This window comes from Panthera pardus, unplaced genomic scaffold (genome assembly GCF_024362965.1).
Source record: "Panthera pardus isolate Hobbes unplaced genomic scaffold, ASM2436296v1 HiC_scaffold_2, whole genome shotgun sequence".
NCBI lineage: Eukaryota > Metazoa > Chordata > Mammalia > Carnivora > Felidae > Panthera > Panthera pardus.
Genome location: NW_026526765.1, coordinates 20,069,097 through 20,090,901, shown reverse-complemented (window position 1 = coordinate 20,090,901; position 21,805 = coordinate 20,069,097).

The window sequence follows — 21,805 nt, the reverse complement described above, 5'->3', positions numbered from 1 at the left end:
AGGCCCAAATAAATAAAATCATGAATTAAGGAGGAGAGATCACAACCAACATCACTGAAATACAAACAATAATAACAGAATATTATGAGCAATTATATGCCAACAAATTGGGCCATCTGGAAAAAATGGACAAATTCCTAGAAACATATAAACTACCAAAACTGAAACGTGAAGAAATAGAAAATTTGAACAAACCCATAACCAGTAAATAAATTGAACCAGTAATCAAAAATCTCCCAAAAAACAAGAGTCCAGGGCCAATGGCTTTCCACAGGAATTCTACCAAACATGTAAAAGAGAGTTAACACCTATTCTTTTGAAGCTGTTCCAAAAAATAGAAATGGAAGTAAAACTTCCAAACTCATCCTATGAGGCCAGCATTACCTTGAGTCCAAAACCAGACAAAGACCCCACTAAAAAGACCAATTTCCCTGATGAACATGAATGCAAAATTTCTCAATGAAAAATTTCTCTTAATAGATGCCGAAAAAGCATTTGACAAATACAGCATCCTTTCGTGATAAAAATCCTCAAGAAATTAGGGATAGAAGGATCATACCTCAAGATCATAAAGGTCATATATGAAAGACCCACCATTAATATCATCCTCAATGGGGAAAAACTGAGAGCTTTCCCCCTAGGGTTAGGAACACAACAAGGATGTCCACTCTCACTACTTTCATTCAACATTGTGTTGGAAGTCCTAATCTCAGTAATCAGACACCACAAAGAAATAAAAGATGTCCACATTGGCAAGGAGGAAGTCAAACTTTCACTCTTCACAGATGACATAATACTCTATGTGGAAAACCCAAAAGACTCCACCAAAAAACTACTAGAACTGATCTATGAATTCACCGAAGTTGCAGGATATAAAATCAATGTACAGAAATTGGTTACATTTCTAGACATCAATAATGAAGCAGCAGAAAGAGAAATCAAGGAATTGATCCCATTTACAATTGCACCAAAAAACCATAAAATACCTAGGAATAAACCTAACCAAAGAGGTGAAAAATCTATACACTGAAAACTATAAAAAGCCTATGAAAGAAATTGAAGAAGACACAAAAAAAGTGGAAAAACATTCCATGCTCATGCATTGGAATCCCAAACCCAATAAAAATATTAGGATGCAATCCCAATAAAAATAGCACCAGCATTCTTCACAGAGCTGGAACAAGCAATCCTAAAATTTATATGGAACCACAAAAGACCCTGAATAGCCCAAGCGATCCTGAAAAAGAAAACCAAAGCTGAAAGCATCACAATTCTGGACTTCAAGATGTAATGCAAAGTTGTAATCATCAAGGTATTATAGTACTGGCAGAAAAACAGGCTCATGGATCAATGGAACAGAATAGAGAACCCAGAAATGGACCCACAAACATATGGCCAACAAAACTTTGACAAAGCAGGAAATAATACCCAAAGGAAGTAAGACAGTCTCTTCAGCAAATGGTGTTGGGAAAATTAGACAGCGACATGTAGAAGAATGAACTTAGACCACTTTCTTACAACATAACGGAAATAAACTCAAAATGGATGAAAGGTCTAAATGTAACGCAGGAATCCATTAAAATCCCAGAGGAGAAAACAAGCAACAACCTCTTTTACCTCAGCTGCAGCAACTTCTTACTCAATACGTTTCTAGAGACAGAGCATGGGTGGGGGAGGGGCAGAGAGCGGGAGACACAGAATCTGAAGCAGGCTCCAGGCTCTGAGCTGTCAGCACAGAGCCCGACACGGGGCTTGAACTCACTGACCGTGAGATCATGACCTGAGCCGAAGCTGGATGCTCAACCGACTGAGCCACCCAGGCGCCCCTAACTAACATTTCTGTTAAAGGGTTAGTATCCAAAATCTATAAAGAATTTATCAAATTCAACACCCAAAAAACAAATAATCCAGTGAAGAAATGGGTAAAAGACATGCATAGACACTTTCCAAAGGAGACAGCCAGATGGCTAACAGACACATGAAAAAAATGCTCAACATTACTCATCATCAAGGAAATGCAAATCAAAACCACAGTGAGATACTACCTCACACCTGTCAGTGTGGCTAAAACTAGTAACTCAGGCAACAAAAGATGTTGGTGAGGATGTGGAGAAAGAGTAACCCTTTTGAAATTCTGGTAGGGATACAAACGGGTGCGACCACTCCGGAAAACAGTATGGGGGTTCCTCAAAAAATTAAAAATAGGACTACCCTATGACCCAGCAATTGCACTACTAGGTATTTATACAAATGATACAGGAGTGCTGATTCAAAGGGGCACATGCACATCGATGTTTATAACAGCACTATTGACAATAGCCAAATTATGGAAAGAGCCCAAATGTTCATTGGCTGATGAATGGAGAAAGAAGATGTGGTGTATAAATAAAATGAAATATTATATGGCAATCAAAAAGAATAAAGTCTTGCCATATGCAATAACATGGATTGACCTAGAGTGTATTATGCTAAGTACAATAAGTCAGAGAAATACAAATATCATGTGATTTCACTCATATGTGGAATTTAAGATACAAAACACATGAACATAAAGGAAAGGAAGCAAAGATAAGATAAAAACAGAGAAGGAGACAAACCATAAGAGACTCCTAAATACAGAGAACAAAGTGAGGGTTGCTGGCAGGGTGTCGGGTGGGGTGATGGGCGAAATGGGTGATGGGCATTAAGGACACTTGGGATGAATGAACACTGGATGTTACATGTAAGTGATGAATCACTAAATTCTATTCCTGAAATCATAATTATACTATATGCTAACTAACTTGGATTTAAATTCAAATAAGGGAAAAAAAGAAAAACAGAATTTTATTTCTCACAGCTCTGGAGGCTGGAAGGAAAAGATCAGAGTGCCAGCATGGCTGGGATTTTGGTGAAGGTACTTCCTGAATTGCAGACAGCTCTTATGAGGCTGCATCCTCACATAGCAGAAGAGGTAAAAGATCTTTGAGTTCTCATTTATATGGGCACTAAACCCACTAGTGAGGCTTGATACTCATTATCTAATCACCTCCCCAAGACCCCACCTGCTAATACCACCATATTTAAGTTAAGATTTCAACATATGAATCTGGGGTGGGGGGTCACAAACATTCAGCTCATAAGAACAATGGTAGAGTCAGTATTTCAGCTACTGCTCACTGTAAGGGAAATAGACCAGTGAAATCAACCATCTGATATGAACGCATATATACATACATACATACACTGTCCTGAGGAAGAAAGAGAATCCCAAAAGCCTACAAGATACCATCAATATTGTCTTGTATGTAATCAGACTATGTAGCCTGTGAAGGAAAAGATAACTATGATATATAGCAAAAAACAAAACAAAACAAAACAGAATAGAAATAGAGATCTTTTTTGACTTATAGTAGGCTTATGTTCCAATAAACCCATTATAAACTGAAAATATTGTAAGTCAAAAATGCATTTAATATACCTACCCATCAAACATCATAGCTTTGCCTAGCTTACCTTAAGTGGGCTCAGAACACTTATTAGCCTATAGTTGGGCAAAATCATTTCAAACAGAGCCTATGTTATACACAGTTTTAAATAACTCATATAGTTTATTGAGCTTCACTGACATTGAAACAGAATGGTTGTGTGGGTACAGAACAGCTGTATTTACCCTTGTGACCACACAGCTGACTGGGAGCTGTGGCTTGCTGCCACTGCCCCCCATCACAGTGGAATATTAAACTGTATATTGCTAGTCTGGAAAAAGATCAAAATTCAAAATCCAAAGTGCAGTTTGTGCTGAGTGCATATCACTTTTACACCATCGTGAAGCCAAAAGTCATAAATGGAACCATTGTAAGTTAGGGATGATCTCTAAATAGTGAGATTTTGAGACCTTTAAAGCAATTAGGGTAAATACCTTTAAAGGAAATATGTTAATAGTAAGTAACATATATGGAATATCAGCAAAGAAACAAAAAGCTATGCAAATAAATCAAGTGAAATTGATAGATATTAAAAGTAAAATATTTGAAATTAAAAGTTCACTGTATGGGTTTTAAACAGTATTACAAATGGCAGAATAAAACATTAGTGAACTATAATATAGCGTTTATTAGTGAAAATCATTTATTGTGGAGATTAAATAAAACTAAAGTATTGAAAAAATGTCTCATTGAAAACTGAGTTTATATCAAGGAGTCTCTAGTTTATCTATGCAGCAGAAAAATACTTGAAAAAGTAGTGTCATAATATATCTCGTATACAGTGAAAAATATAGAGTTAAATACCTATGTGTTGTATAGATGTTTGTTAGTGCTCATTGGCTTATAGTGGTGCTCATGTCTTCTGTTTCCTCGTTGATTTTCTGACTAGTTGTTCTTCCAATTATTGAAAATAAGATCTTAAAATCTTCAACTATTATTGACTTATCTATGTCTCCCTTCAATTCTATCAGGTTTTACATCATGTAATTTGGTGCTCATTTCTTAGGGGAACCTATGTTTCTAAGTATTATATCTTTTTGATAGTTTGGCCATCTTATTATTATAAAATGTCCCTATTTATCTTTGGCAACATAATTTTGTTTAAGGGACTATTTTGTGTGATATAAGAAAATTATGGTTATTGTTTGCATGATATATTTTTTCATCTTTTGCCTTTCAAACTATTTGTGCCTTTAAATCAAATGTGTGATTCTTATAGACAACATATAGCTGGATTTTTTTATGCAGCCTGGTAATCTCTGCCTTTTGATTAGATTATTTAAATAATTCATGATTTAATGTTATTATTGATAGAATTAGATTTTGAATTACATTTTACTTTTGTTTTCTATGTGTTGAATGGCTTTTTGTTCTATATGTATCTTCTACTGCTTTCTTTTATGTTAAATATTTTTCTATAACATTTAAATTCCTTTAATGATATTTCATTATACTTTTGAGTTATTATTTACTAATTACACTACTGCATAGCATATACATCCTATCAGAATCTATTCAGACTTTTACTAATATAATTCCAGTGAGATACAGATATATAATTACTATATAACTGTATTCTCCAGTTTTGTTATTATTGCTACAAATATTACATCTATGTATGTTAATGTCTCAGCAATATATTATATAATATATAATAATTACTTTATAAAACTTCCTGCCTTTTAAGGAACTGAGAAAAGGAAAGAGTTCAAGTGTATGTTTATAGAGTTTATTAATCTTTTTACTAACCATTTCTGGTTGTCTTTATTTGTTCTCATGGATTCAAAATATATCTGGTTTCATTTTCTTGCTTCACTACAGTTTTGCTGCCACCCATCTCCTTTATGTAGTTACTATCAATATATTATTTTTCTGTGTTATTATGGGTCCACCAATACAATTATGTATATATTGGTTTATTTGAGTCCTTTAAAATCAAATAAATAAGCAAAGAGAAGAAATATACTCTTGTACTTTCTTTATAATTGCATAGCTACTGTTATTAGTCCTGTTTTCTCATGTGGATTTGAATAACTGTCTGGGATAACTTGCTCTGAGTCTATAGAATTGTCTTTAGTATTTCTTCTAAGGTGGGTTTGCTAGCCAAAGTTTCTCAGTTCTGTTTTCCTGAAAATTCTTTTGTTCACTTTTTTTTTTTTTTTTTTTTTTTGAGAGAGAGAGGTAGAGAGGGTGCACAAGTAGGGGAGAGGGACAGAAGAAGAGAGACAGAATCTTAAGAAGGCTCCACACTCAGCGTGAAGCCGTACTTGGGACTCAATACCACCATCCTGGGATTATGACCTGACCCAAAATTAAGAGTCAGATTTTGAACTGACTGAGCCACCCAGGCGCCCCCATTTCACCATAATTTTTGAAAGATAGTTTGGCTTGCTATAAAATTCATGGTTGACAGGTTCACTTTTTTTTTTTCCCCTATCATCATTTTTCCTATGTTATCCTATTGCCTTCTGGCCTCCATTGTTTCTGAGTACAAGTCGATATGTAAATATTTTGGGGGTTTCCTAATATTTGTTGAATCATTTTTTTCTTGGTGCTTTCAAGATATTCTCTTTATCTTTGTCTTCCAACTTTTTCTCTCTGATCGGTCTGCATATATATCTCTTTGCTTTGTGCTAGCTGGGTTCATTGACTTTCTTAGATTTATGGATTACTATTTTGGATTTTTTAAAATCAAATTGGGAAGTTTTAGTCATTATTTTTTAATATCTTTTCTACTCCTTTTTCTGTCTCCTCATCTCATGATATTCCATTTATGCCCATGTTGGCACACTAAAGAGTATTCTTCATTTGTTTATTTTTCTTCATTATTTTTACCTCTATTATTCAGACAGCAAAAATCTCTGTTGATTTATTTTCAGGTTTGCTGATTCTTTGCCAGATCAAATTTATATTTGAATACCTCTAGTGAATTTTTTATTTCAGTCATTATATTTTTCAAATCCAAAATTACAATTTATTTTTAACATAATTTTTTACCTCTTTATTGATATTTTATATTCAATAAGACATCATCATCACACTTCCCTTTCCCCCTTTAAACATTGCTTCCTTTTGTTTTTTGAACATATTTGTAATACCTGCTTTGAAGATTTTTCTCTTAACTCCATCATCTGTCCCCTTCAAAGGCAGTTTCTATTATCTGCTTTTTCTTGCAGATGGGTTACACTTTCTTGTTTCTTTACATGTCTCATAATTTTTGTTGAAAATTGGACCTTTTAGATCATTTATTTTCAGTAACTCCCTCCTTTGACTTTTGATAGTTGTTTTCGGTAATATGTGCTTATTTATTTGTTCATTTGTGAGTAGACTGGACTATTTTAGTGAAATATATTTCCCTCACTGTCTAAAGCTGCTGATGTTATTCCTCTCAAACTTTAGCCTTGGATGTGCACACAGTCACCTTTTGATAACAGTGTTTTTAATAGTGCTCTCTGATGGTCTCTTTTCTTGATCTCTTTGTAAAGCTGTCTGCCCACCTTAAAATTATACCCAATTTTTTTTTTTTGTTCTAGTAATTACCAACTGCTTATATTTTTGTATTCAACAGTGTCCTAGGGTTAAATTGTTCCACAATGTACTTCAGTTATATTTGATCCATTCTGTGGGTTTGGTTTTTGATGTTGGTCTTTGAGATTTATTCAAACCCCAAAAGGGCTCTTCTTAGCTATCTCTTTCCCTAATTCTCTCTATTAAGTTTTTAGTCAGCCTATGATTTAATTTTATTGACATTGTGGAACTACTGGCCTCCCTTTAACAACCTACCACCAAAATTTCCATTGTTTTAGAGAATGCCCTTAGGCTTCAACTTCCCCACCCTTTTTTAAAAATTTTTTTTTTTTTACATTTATTTATTTGTGAGAGACAGAGCACAAGTGGGGGAGGGGCAGAGAGAGAGAAGGAGATACAGAATCTGAAGCAGGCTCCAGACTCTGAACTGTCAGCACAGAGCCTGACACAGGGCTTGAACTCACGAACTGGGAGATCATGACCTGAGCCGAAGTCGGATGCTTAACCAACTGAGCCACCCATGTGCCCCCCCCCCCAATTTTTTTAATGTTTATTTATTTTTGAGAGAGACAGAGTACGAGTGGGGGAGGGTCAGAGAGAGAGGGAGACACAGAATCTGAAGCAGGGTGCAGGCTCCCAGCTGTCAGCACAGAGCCCGACGGGGGGCTCAAACCCACAAACCATGAGATCATGACCTGAGCTGAGGTCGGAAGCTTAACCGACCTAGCCACCCAGGCGCCCCTTAATGGCGGTCTGATTATTCTTAGCCTGCCCCATCTGGGGTAGAGTTTGTGCCCTCCGTAGAGGTAGAAAACCCAGACCTCTCAGCTGTTCTTGCCTGAAATAGCACTTCTGCAACAGAGTTAGGGAGACAAGAATTTCTGGTGCCTTACTCTTCCTGAGAAGAAACAGTAGCCTTAGACTAGGAGCTGGAGATAGTGAAAACTGTATTCTACCATGGAATTCACAGAGATATGGCTTCCATTAGATTAAGTTGGTACAGGATGAGAAGGGAGTGGGTCATGGCTCAAATGCCACAGACTCTTGCTGTTCTTACTGATATTTAATACTTCGTGAAAAAAATGTTGTTATTAACTGTGTGCCCTTAGGACACCATTTCAGAAGTCATGTCAGCATGAGCATTTAAAATATAATACCACTTCATGAACTTGATATTATTAATACCATGCCCATGAAATCAAGTGCAAGGGGTAAATTTCAAGAATATGCTATTTTCATAAATTTAGCCTACCTCCTCTGCAATAACATGTTAGAATATGTAATTTTAAGGATAATAGAGTCACAATTTTATTAGATGGAATTGTGGTTTTATGACTCAATCAGTGTAAATTTGATTCCAAGTATCTGATTCCAGTATCTGATTATTTTCTACCTATTAGGAAAGAAAGAAAGTGAAAAAAAGGAAAAAACTATGAAGTACTTAAATATTAAAAGAAAAAAGAAGCAAAAAGAATATTTTGTGCATTAACATAAAAGCAGATAAATATCATAAATGGAGAGTAAATAGGAGTAATTTCCACTGATTAATTAATATTTAAAAATCTAAAATCTAAAAATTTAAATAATACCCAATAGAATGGGTATATCTCCTTGAAGTAGGCACTTTGTTATTAATAAAAATATTAATGTGGTATAAAAATAAATATAAATCTATAACAAATATAGTTATATAATAAATATAATCATAAATTCAGTGGTTTCTCTTTGTTTACAAAATCTAAAAATCCATGTTCATTTTTGAATTGTTTTTATGGTTATCTGCTCCTGTCTACTAGAATTGACTTTAATTTTTTAAAACTTCTGCTTGAATGCTGGTCTACCTTACCAGATGCTTGTCCTCTCACTATGGATTTTATAGCTAAGACATAACTATATGACTTTTTAAAATATAGTGAAGAATGTGTTCATTTGATAAATAGTAAAATATTCATTTTTAATATTAAAAAACACCAAAAAACTACCTAAAATCATGATTTTCACTTTACTGAATTAGAATACAAAATGTTAACAATGAAGCATATGAGTTCGGAAGAGATATATGATCAGCATTCCACTGAACTTTACAAAAATTTTAAATTACAATGAAACTTTATACTATATCTGTCTAAGAAGAACAATTTCTTTTAGTGTGGCCAAACATAACACTTATAAACGAAATGGTTTTAGGGCCTTGTAAATGTCTTCTCTAAAGTTTATAAATGGAAGACCTATTTTTCTATTGGTGATTTATCACTAAAGAATTGTGTCAGCTATTTAAAAGTTATTCTTCAACATAATAAATGTTGTCATGTTATGTAGAACAACTGCATATAAATGACAACTCTGGCCAATAAAATTAAACTATTTTAATAAAAAGAAGGTAAAGCTTCTGCTGAATATCAATTGTAAGTGTGCCTTTTATACTTTCAGTTATATCACTAATCTCTTTTGTATAATTCTTATGACTTTATCACTAACCCACTCACCCTTTGTTCTCCCTGGGATCATCTCCTAAATAGACTTTGTGCACAATTGTCTCAGGACCTTCTTTGGAAGGATCCCAAACTAAGAAAGTTGGTGCTAAGAAGTGAGATCATATTTTAAACATCAGATAAAACAGGAAAATCCAAGGTTAGAGGGAGTCTATATGATTTTAAAAGTTGTTGAAATCACACTGTAGAACAGTTAGAGCTCTGATAGGAAGATATGGAATCCTGAGAATTGACATAGGAGCATTCAATCCTCCTGTTTGCCTGGTGTTTAGAGCCTAAACCATTTTGGCCAGTAGAAGGGGTCCCTTTCACCTTGCTGTGGCAAAACAGTCTTCCATTGCCAAGAAACCATGAAAAGACCTCAAAAGATTATGTTTATCCTCCTCAAAATATAGTTTTTCCTCCATGTTGCTTCTAGACCAAAATTTAATCAGGTATAAGCATAGCCTCAGCAGTGAAGAAACATTTCCTACAATAAAAGGAAGTGGATTTTTACCCAAACCCCCAGAAAGAGAGAAAGAAAGAAAGAAAGAAAGAAAGAAAGAAAGAAAGAAAGAAAGATAAATGTATATATGTATATGTGTGTGTGTGTATATTTATATACATACATATACATATACATATATATATACACACACACATATAGTTAAAAAATAAAGAGAAAGAACCACAACAGAATTGGGTTACTAGTTATCAGTAGGAACCAGAAGAATACCTGTGGGTGTGAAACTTGAAAGTTTTGAACTGGGTCATAGGAAAGGCTAGATAGTAGAGATTTATTTATATGAGATCATTATCCCATAACGCAGGAACTTGACTTATGTTGCTAGAATGGCTTGCCAAGCCAGAAAACAATGACAGTACTTGGTAAATGAGATGAAGATGTGGAACTGTTGGGCAGAGCGTTGAGGCAGGGTTGAACACCTCAGAAAGGCAGGCAATATATTATATATTTATTACATAAAAACTGAGAACAATCAAGATAAATATATTCCCCAAAACAGTCCAGAGGACACTGCTCCATTAAGGTGATAAAAAACAGCAACAGAAACAACAAAACTTCAACATTATTCAGTATCTCATTTTGGTAACCCAAAGCTTTATAGGAAAAAGTTCCACCAGCTTGAATTAAAAGAGACTGGGGCGCCCTGGTGGCTCCATGGGTTAAGCAGCTGACTCTTGTTTTTGGCTCAGGTCACAATCTCATGGTTTGTGGGTTTGAGTCCTGTGTAGGGCTCTGTGACGGTGTGGAGCCTGCTTGGAACTCTCTCTGTCTCCCTCTCTCTCTCTGCCCCTCCCCAACTCGTGCTATCTCTCTCTTTTTCAAAATAAATAAACTTAAAAAATGTGTTAAAAAAAAAAAAAGACTGGTGGCTTTCAGAAAGTAAAAATACTTTTAAGTCCATGTCAGAAAGCATGCTGACAGAACTCTTCAGTTAACAGGGTGGGTATATTCTCTAATGTCTAATATGATATGACTATGGAAAATAGAAAAGGAAGGATTTCTCCAAAGCACAATCAAGAACCATGAAGAACAAAGGTCTGGACAATACTGTCAGGGAGCAAACCTGGGTTATAGAAACAGTCCACATGAGGCATTTACTTATTTAATTTTATTTTTTTAGCTTTCTGAGTACTTGTCTCTGAGAAATTGAATTTAAAAAATAACAACCTGGCAATTTTTAATCTTATCTTTTTGAGCAATCCCAACTGTCTTTATGTTATATATATATATATATATATATATATATATATATATATATATATTTAAATTCATGTTAGTTAACATACAGTGCATACATATTTCTTTTTTTTTTAATGTTTATTTATTTTTGAGAAGGAGAGAGAGCTCAAGCAGGGAAGGTACAGAGAGAGAGGGAGACACAGAATCGAAAGCAGGCTCTAGGTTCTGAGCTCTCAGCACAGAGCCCAATGCGGGGCTTGAACTCACAAACCATGAGGTCGTGACGTGAGCCAAAGTTAGATGCTTAACTGACTGAGCCACCCGGGCACCCCCAGTGCACACCAATTTTAAATTCAATATTTGCAACAAGTGTAAAAAGTGTTTGGAATTTTGCAACAACAGGAAAGTATAAAATGGAAATCATAGTCGATTTTTCTTCATACTGTTAAGAAACTTTTGATATTTAAATTCCAGAAGAGAAAGTTTATTATATTTTTTGCTTTTTTAAAAAAATTTCTAGCTGTTTTGTAAAACTGAAATGTCCACTTTTTAAATTTTGATATTTATTTTTGTCTTACCTATTAAGAGCAGAATATTAAGTTGGGAAAATGAAAAAAAAAAGAAAGAAAAGAAGAAGAAGAAAACAATCCATATCTCCAGGGTAATGGAACTTCACATTAATAACCCAGAGGTTTTCAGAATTGCTCTGCCCCAGTGAACACTGTATGTTTCCAACTGTGATTATCTTCTCTTTTCCCACCATTTTAAGTTGAGTATATGGAGGGTACATAATTTTTATTTTTATTTCACAAGTATTATGAAGAGAATTCCTGTCTAATTCTGCTGAAGATTATAAGATTCTAGACCTCAAGTGTGATGAGTTGTGACTTTCTGGGTGTCCTGTGGAGGGAGTGAGTTAACTGACACGTGAAAGAAATGTGCATAAGACTGTGGATTGTGATAGATTGGAATACTCCTCTCAGTACTTTACTTTGTTCCCTCTTGTATGTGATTATGCCATGAACCAGAGGGGGAAGGCTCAAACGTATTAATGTTGACCATTAAAATGAAGTTGAAAGTGATAGATACTAGATTGAGCCTATACCTGAAGATACATGTTTTTCTGGCTACCGATATGCTCCACAATCACCATGAGAACATGTCCCAAATAGACTCTAATCCAAGAAAAATGTGGGTAAACTCTGAAGAGACATGATCCCAGTTAAAATCTCATTACCAAGTCCAGCCAATGTCCAACGTGTAGTGGATCCATCCCAGCTGAACTGCACACCAGTGAGAGAAAAAAAATAAACATTCATTTTGCAGGACATTGAATTTTACAGTGTTTTTTTTTTTTTTAATGTAACATGGCATGGTAAAAATAGCTAACATTCAAGAGTTAATAGCAAAATAATTTTCAGTTAAACTGTGTTTAATGGTATCAATGGTTATAAAGTTCTGAAAGGATTAGTCCAGGTGGCAGCACATAAGTGTCAGTGGCAAGATGGGTGGAATAAAATGGACAGCAAGACTCAATGGCTCCTCTCTGGCCTTGGCATGCAGAGATCAGGGGCAGTAACAGAACATAATGTTCCCAGTGGAAGGAAAATGACCAGCGAATGAAGATAGTGCCTGCTTATATAATTAAAATCTCAAAAGTTACTGATGAGAGGGTTGATGTTCATGCCTTCAAGGATAATTATCTTTTGCCCAGTCTCTAGAACTGAGCCAGCTCTCAGACTGAAAAACCATCAGTTGAAAAGGAGGCATCTTCTTGAGGAAGGAAACTGAATATTCACAGGAAGAATCGATGATATTTTTTTTTTCTATTTCCTAAAGGGATTTACAATTATTTATCAGGACCACTGTATGCTTGGTTGAGATAGTATCCAAATCTTATTAGAGCGGTTGACTAGAAGATGAGTTTACACTGATACCAGGGCACTCAAAATTCAATCACAGCTTCTCTGTTAGAGTGGGTGAATGGAGGCTGTAATAGATACCTAGACTCAGTCCATCTCATAGTGGGTCTCGTGATTCCATGGAGCTACCTTGCTCTTTGCTCTGGTCTTTCATTACATAATACGGAAATGTGCGCGCGCGCGCACACACACACACACACACACACACACACAGCAATGGCAGAATTCTCACAGGAGTCCTATGCCTTATATAGTAAATGGGATTGTGGTAAGATAAGCCAAGTTAAAGATGTAGAAACTACCCCCCTTTTAGTCAAGGGATCAATTGAGAAAATGAAAAGCACATCAGATCGTATGGCAAAGATTAGTGTCAACCTCAAAGTCAAAAGTGGAAAGTATTCTTCATGCCCTGCAAAATGGTAGGAAATAAACTACAAAATTACAGAACCTATAGTATCAGGGACATTTTAATATCTAGTGGTTTGGAGACATCCACTCCAGGGTATAGAATAAATTATTGCATGTTGCAATCCTCACCGTGAAGAAAAGGCACAGGACATGATGACAAATCACTTCATGTTTTGTAAACAGTGTAGAGTATAATTGAGAATACTGCTCTAACTGGGTATCTCAGAAGGCTGCCCTATTGAGTGGAGTTCAGAGAAAGGGAGATCTCTGCAGCAAATTCAGCCTTTGTTCAAGTTGCACTGCATTCAGCAATCTGACCCAGCAGACTTTAAAGTGCTAGAGTTACCTGCAATGGAGAGGAATGGCATATGGTGTATCTGGCAAATTCCAGTATGAAATATATTATGCAGATCCCTAGGGTTCTGGAATAAGACCATCTGCAGCAGATAGCATTTGTCCATTCAAAAAGCAACATCTGAACATCTGATAGGCTATTGAGCCTAATCTTGTTTATATCAAAAAACTGCATGACCAGAGGCCATCCATTATATGCTGGAGGGATCACCATGCATTGATTCAGATGAGCACAACTACAATCATGTATATGTTTAGGAGTAGGCTCAGTCAAGTATGGAAAGCACATGTCTTCATAGTATCCACATTTGGAGAGGATGGACTTTATGTAACTATGGATGTTGTTATGCATTGGATTGTGTCCTGTAAACATTTAAAAGTTGAAGTCTTAATGACCAGTACCTCAGAATGTAAACTTTTTGGAAACAGAGTTGTTGCATACGTGCTTAGCTAAAATGAGATCATACCGGAGTGGGATGTGTCCCTAATCCCAAATGCCTGGTGTCTTCATGAGGGGAAATTTGGACACAGATATGCACATAGGGAGAATGCCATGAAAACTAGGAATTGAAGAATACCCTAGCTTTCTTCACTTTTGGGAGACAATACTGAGGGATGTTCTCCACTGTCTCTGAAACAGGCCACAGAATGCCAGGCTCTTAAAGCTATAGCCAGTCCATTGCACATTCTTTTTAAAAAATTTTTTAACATTTATTTATTTTTGAGACAGAGAGAGACAGAGTATGAACGGGGGAGGGTCAGAGAGAGGGAGACACAGAATCTGAAACAGGCTCCAGGCTCTAAGCTGTCAGCACAGTGCCCGACGCAGGGCTCAAACTCACGGACCGGACCGTGAGATCATGACCTGAGCCAAAGTCGGCCGCTTAACCAACTGAGCCACCCAGGCGCCCCTCCATTTGCACATTCTTTATTGACTTTGTTCCCTTCCTTTCCACACTTTCTCATAGTTCCCCATGTTATATCTGAGCAAGGAATCATCATGAAACAGTCCAGTAAATCCCCTAATTCTGAAACATATTCTTCCCTATCCCTTTGATATTTCTTGGGTTCATTTACTAAATAAAATGCTCGCGACCAAGTCTTTGTATCAAGATATGCCTTTGAGGAACTCAAACTAAAAACCGAATGGCAGAAAGTTTAGCTGGAAAACAGAATCATTGCTATGACCACTGTTGCCTAAGATCAGTAAAGATGTGTGGTTATGGCTATCCTGGAAGTATCTAAAACTGACAGTATATAGTCGAATTAGCACCGAAATATGTTCCACTATTTTAAGGAAAATAACCAGAACCAGTGTACAGTCCTTCTAATTACTGGAATTCAAATAGGAAGCAATGCTTTTATACCTATTTTCACTATCCAGTTTACAAAAAATAAAATATATGATAATATCGGGAAATGGGTAAAAACAGTTCATATACTTCTATAAAGATAATAAACTGATACCTCATTTTAGAAAAGCAATCCGAGGGGCGCCTGGGTGGCTCAGTCTGTTGGGCATCCGACTTCGGCTCAGGTCATGATCTTGCGGTCCGTGAGTTCGAGCCCCGCGTCGGGCTCTGTGCTGACAGCTCGGAGCCTGGAGCCTGCTTCGGATTCTGTGTCTCCCTCTCTCTCTGCCCCTCCCCTGCTCATACTCTGTCTCTCTCTGTCTCAAAAATAAGTAAAAAAAACTAAGAAAAAAAAAAAAAGAAAAGCAATCCGACCAAAACCCCTCACTTATGTCAGTCATCCATCCTTCTTAAAATGTGTGTACCTGTTTTGTCTCAACTCTAATTCCATCCTTCTCTGCTCTGTTTGATGCCTGAAAAGTACATTTCTTGATAGATTTTCCTAATGGAAGGCACTGGCTCTGCGAAATGGAAGAAGGAAAGAGGTCATCTTTGGCATCTGGATGAACCCCCAGCAGCAATAGGTTTCAGTGCAGTTCCTGCTCAGGCTATGTGGGTCCAGCATTGACAGTGGCAAGGGGTTGCTATGACCTTAGAAGTACCGGTAGTGACCTTGGTGGTGTGGACCTTATAAGGGATCTGGTTTTGCTGGAGGAAACACCATCAGTAAGTGTCTTTAAGTTTCCCTGGTATTATAGTATAAAAAGTCCTGTGGACTCCTGGGCTTTTTGATGGCTGTGGTGGTGTGGTAAGGCAGCCAAGAAAGCTGCGGGATCTTTTGCCGATTCAGAGGCAGAGCAATTTTACAATATGTGCAACACAGTTTTGCTTTTCCAGCCTAGGGGTGGTAGGGTTTATTGAAATTATTAATCTCAGAACAACCTCTGTTTGGGATTTTTGTTCTCCCATCCATTGTCAGACACTTTTAAACAATCCTCTGTTTCAAATCCTCTCCATTTGAAATAGAGAGTGGTTCTGTTTTCTAGAACAAACTGACTGCCAGACATCTCTTCCTTGTTTCCACTTTATCCTTCTTTCACGTGTGGCCCACTCTTTATTCTGCTTTCTCTACTATTGCTTATCCTGTAAATGTTTGCTTTCTTTGGGGATCAATTACTGGCTTACTATTTTTGTGCCATATCCGTGCACCTGGGGTGATGAAGTTTACTTTGTTGCCTAAATACCAAATACTCCCCCATATCTTTATCTCATGTGAAATCTCACTCTGAGAACAAGACTGTCAACTGAGAATTTCCTCTTGGCATTACAAATATAAATATTCACATTGATCCTATCATCTTCAGTGACCTGTCAGTATGTGTGTTCTGCCATTTCAGCCAGTTGTTCCCCATCTATACAGTTTCTTAAATTATATACTAGATTTCTTTCTTTGCAGTTCCCTCTCTCTTATTCTTTCAAACCAATGTAGCCCTAGATTTATGGCTTCTGGTGTCTGAGTATATGTTGAATATCCTTCCCTGCTGCTTTGTTGTTTCATTCTCTTTTTTTTAAGTTTATTTATTTATTTTGAGAGGGGGTGAGAGTGAATGGGGGAAAGGGGAGGGGCAGAGAAAGAGAGAGAGAGAGAATCCCAAGCAGGCTTTGTGCTGTCAGCACAGAGCCTGCTGCAGGGCTCTATCCCATGAACCTTGAGATCATGACCTGAGCCGAAATCAAGAATCGGACACTTAACTGACTGAGCCACCCAGGCACCCCTGTTATTTCATTCTTGATATGTAACGATGTATCTCACATTTTACCGTTAACCCCTCTAATCACCTTCAGCATTTTTACCACAGGGATTTTATAAATCAGGAATTTAATCGCATACCTCTCTTTGTAAAAAGTTTTGTTGAATGCCAAAGTTCCCAGGAAAAGCTCAAAGCTTTGTAGTGACGCAGGAAAGACAGTGAGGAACACAGCATGTGTTTACTTTGTTTGACTTCATCACTGGCCACTACTTCCTTTGCACCTTTGAGTTCAGTTTCGTTGAATCATTTGAATCGCTTTTAATGTGCTATGACCACTCTTCCCTGGTGCCCATTTTATCCCTTTTTATCTTTTCCTAGATTATCTTTCTCCGCTTCATTACCCTGGCTCACTCTCAGTCATCCCAGATCATCTTGGGCGTCCAAGTGTCTAGGAAAGTATTCCTAGGAGAAGTCTACATTGCTTTCACGTGTACAATAACTCTTGAAAAATATGTTTCTCGTAGTCCTTGTTGTTTTGCATTTTATTCACTGGCTTATTGATCTGTTTCTGCTTATTAACTGCAAATTCATTGGGGATTGCATAGTCCCCAGGTTAGTGTGGAATTTCATTGTAGACATCTAATAAAACTCTCTTTCCTAGTTGCTATTTTCTGTATTTCCACCAAATATCTATATTTTATCTTTTGAATTATTACTTTAATTGTGATATTAACTTTCAATTTTAAGAAATTTAGTTTTCAAAGTGATATATGTTCTTTAAAACCAGGATTTGTGTGTGTGTGTGTGTGTGTGTGTGTGTGTGCATGTGTGTGTATGTGTTTCCTATCATTGTGTATTAAATAAGTTTCATAGTAAATATCTTCAGTATTCTGGAGATTCAGAAAGAAAAAAAATACTTGTAATTTCTTACATCTTATAGTTTAGCCTTGGTTATATTATTCATGTGAAAATAATGATAATTGATAACTAATTTATGAGTTAATGGCATTAAGTTCATAAGGAGCAGAGAAAGGAATCTTTGTAGTCAGTCCATTATCAGAGCTAAATTCAAATCCTGCTATTTGCTAGACATTAGACCTAGGGACCATTACATAACCTCTTTCAATCTGAGTTTTCTCATCTGTGAAATGGTTATAACTATTATGACCTCCTCAGGATTTTATGAAGATCAAATAAGACACTGTACGTGAACCAGTGCGCCCATTTGGGCACATAATAAGCATTCAGTAAAAATTGTTATTCTTATTGAAGTTAGGGTTTGCAATGGCCTCTAAAAATATGGGTAAGAATTATTATGGATTAGACATAGGGAAGAAAGGAACTTTGAAAAAAGAGATTGACTCATGCAAATAAAAGCACTCAACAAGGACACATTAATTCCAGCAGAGCGTGTAACTGGAGAGGAGAGGGAATTAAGAAACAGAGAAGTGAGGTATACCAGATTGGGGCATACAAGAAAGGTGAACCAGAATGCTTAGATTTCATAAAATCGGCAATTAGTCACCATCTTTTTTGAGCTGAGAAATAAAATGATAAGATTTAAGGTGGGTTATCCTGGTATTATAAAGAAAGTTTGTGTAGTCCTCAGTGTAAAACAAAACAAAACAAAAAATGAAATAATGTAAGGCTTAAGTCATTGGTGCGTGCTATTTTTTTTTTTTTTTTTTTTTTTTTTTTGAGCAAGCAGCCACGCTTTTCACCCTGAATCATGAGTCCCTTAATTCTGGGTTGTGACTTTGTGCTAAAGGGCAGACTGGTATGTTTCCTCCTTAAGTGTGAAATTCTTCACTTTTATTGTTTCTCACTTGCACTTAAAACCCTGTAAATGTTGTATTATTACACTATTATGTAACACAATAGCTGTTATCTCTCACTTCTCTCTGCTGATCTATGCAAGGCACCTTCTGTCAAATAAGTCAGGACCTCTTGCCAGATGAGAGTGATTCATCAAAACTGCTGAGCATTTTCATAATCATCATTCTCACAATGTATTACAAAAGACCATTAGCAGCCTTTAATTTTCCAGGTTTGGTGCAACATAACAACTTCAGTTTATGTTTCACTGCTTCTCTTTGTAAAGAAATCAATGATTTTAAAACTAAACTACTCATGACAAACATGTTAGATTCATTAGCATCTGCCCTGGTTGTCTGTGTGAAGGTTATACTGCAAACATGATTTGCATTTTTATCTGCTGGGAGCACAAGGTTTGAATTGCCTAAATGTTTACTTAATTATTGCTCCCATTCTCTTCCACACCCATTCACCTCAAGCCCTCCACAAGCAGAAAGCAAGACTAATTAGTATCTAATTGATATTTTTTCAATAGTGCAATAGAATCTCTCTCAATACAAAGAAAGTAATTTCATTATACACTGTAGAGAACATTAATCAGTCATAATAGCAAATATGGGAGTATTTGTTAGGTTTTCAAAGTGATGTGTTTTAAATAAGAAGCACCTGGTTGTCTCTACTAAGATTTTACTTCTTAAATAAGAAGAGATTATATCTATTCATTTATTTTTTCACACACTTACTGGAAGATTATTGTACAATCACTGAGCTAGACACTGTGGATGCAAAATGAGTTAGATAAGTTTTTCTCAAGAAACCCATAGTCTGTGGGGGCATAAAGACTCAGAAAAACATCCTTTAGGTATATGGAATGATAGATTTGTACAGAGTATCATGGAATCACAGAAAAGGGCAGACTAATTCAGTCTAAACAGGTCAAGGATAGATTCCCAGAGATGACACATGAGCCAAAGACAACACAGCAAATTAGCCATCAGCTTGATGGGACAAAAGTCATTCCAGACAAAGAAGAAACCACTCGCAAAGGTGGCACCGTGAGAAACGTATTCCAAAGTTCTACTGCTGCGTATACTTCATACTCATAAAATACATTCAGGTCTGATAGTAATTTTTCAACACACCTTTAGCTAAGGAAAAGTAATTTTACCCATATCTTTATATGAAAGACATTTACATGTTAAATAAAATTAAAAAGAATATATTTTTCCTTTTAACAAATGTTGCACGTGAACAAATGCTGCAAATGTCACACGTGAACTTCACTCTTTTGTAAATAAATTTTTGTGCTCCTTGAAACTCAAATAACATCTACTTCCCAACTCACCTTACATGTCTTGATATCCGTGGACTCAGAGGACTTTAACAGAGCTGAGTGAACAGTGAAGAATTCCACTGACTTTGTGGATGATGATTTTGGAAAATAGAAGAAACCAGGTTTGGAGATTTGTGGGCCCTGCAGATCTGGATATACATGAAAAATCAATTGAAATTATTAGATTTGTGATATTTGACAGCTGGTAGCCAAAGCCGTTTCCTGAGGTACATATTTATCCCAATGAAGCTTAGTGGTTTTGTCTCTTCAGTGATATATCATTTGTTTTTGTCTTTGTGTGTTTTATCTATTTTTTCTAATAGTAAATAAAAGAATAACTTTTAAAAGAATAATATTAAAGAATTTCTTTAAAGCACCTAAAAAGTAGGGGCACCTGGGTGGCTCAGTAGGTTAAGCATCCAGCATCTGACTTTGGCTCAGGTCATGATCTCAAAGTTCGTGAGTTCAAGCCCAGCGTCGGTCTCTGTGCTGACAGTTCAGAGCCTAGAGCCTGCTTCAGATTCTATGTCTCGCTTCCTGTCTGCCCTTCCCCTGCTTGTGAGCTCTCTCTCTCTCTCTCTCTCTCTGTCATGCAAAAATAAACAAACATTAAAAAAAATAAAAAAATAAATAAAGCCCCTAAAAAAGTAATTTCTTAAAAAGGAGCTCACCAAAGACCATCACAACCATTCTTGAATTCATAGTTGGGCCTATTTAGAGTTCAGCAGCAAGAGAATACGAGAATCAGGACTTTCTTGGTAAGAGAAAGTTGTGAGGGGCTTTTTATAGGATGTGGGACTGGGCTGGATGATGCTCAAGGGGATTTAAGGTAACCAACAATACTTCTGGATTAAGTGCTGGCAGGAAGCAGGTGCTATTAATTAGGTTATTGGGCATATTGTTTGATTTTATCTAGAAGGGGAGAAGAAGCTTGGCTAATGTTGTGTAAAAGAAGTAGTCTGAAAATGAAGACTGCATAGTCATTGTTTTCAATATGTAGTGTCTTTGTATCTGTCTTATTTTACAAATTGTCAGAAGGTAGTCACAGAGGGGCCTTGTTTGATCTTTGTGTATATTCTGTGAGTGTTCTTTGTAATGGCCTAGCTACTTGTAACTCATATTTTGTTCTATAGAATCTAATTCCATAAATTTTTAGAGTTGTGTTGATGAGAAGTTGAACTAGAATAATTATCTCATGTTTGACTGCAAGATGTGTTGTTTAATCATGTTCTGTGACAGTGCCTGCACAATAGCATTTAAGTCTCTGGACAGAATGTGTTGGCCAATTTTAATACAGGCAATTTCCATTTGGAAAATAATTATAAGTCCTAATAAACTCTGAAAGCAGAAACATAGAATCACAACCACAGACCAGGAAAACATATCTTTTTTTTTTTTTTAATTTTTTTTTTCAACGTTTTTTATTTATTTTTGGGACAGAGAGAGACAGAGCATGAACGGGGGAGGGGCAGAGAGAGAGGGAGACACAGAATCGGAAACAGGCTCCAGGCTCCGAGCCATCAGCCCAGAGCCTGACGCGGGGCTCGAACTCACGGACCGCGAGATCGTGACCTGGCTGAAGTCGGACGCTTAACCGACTGCGCCACCCAGGCGCCCCCAGGAAAACATATCTTAAAGAATAGCTAGGCTTCTTCTGGACAGCCAAGTGGTCATTTTCATTAGACTATTCATTTATTGT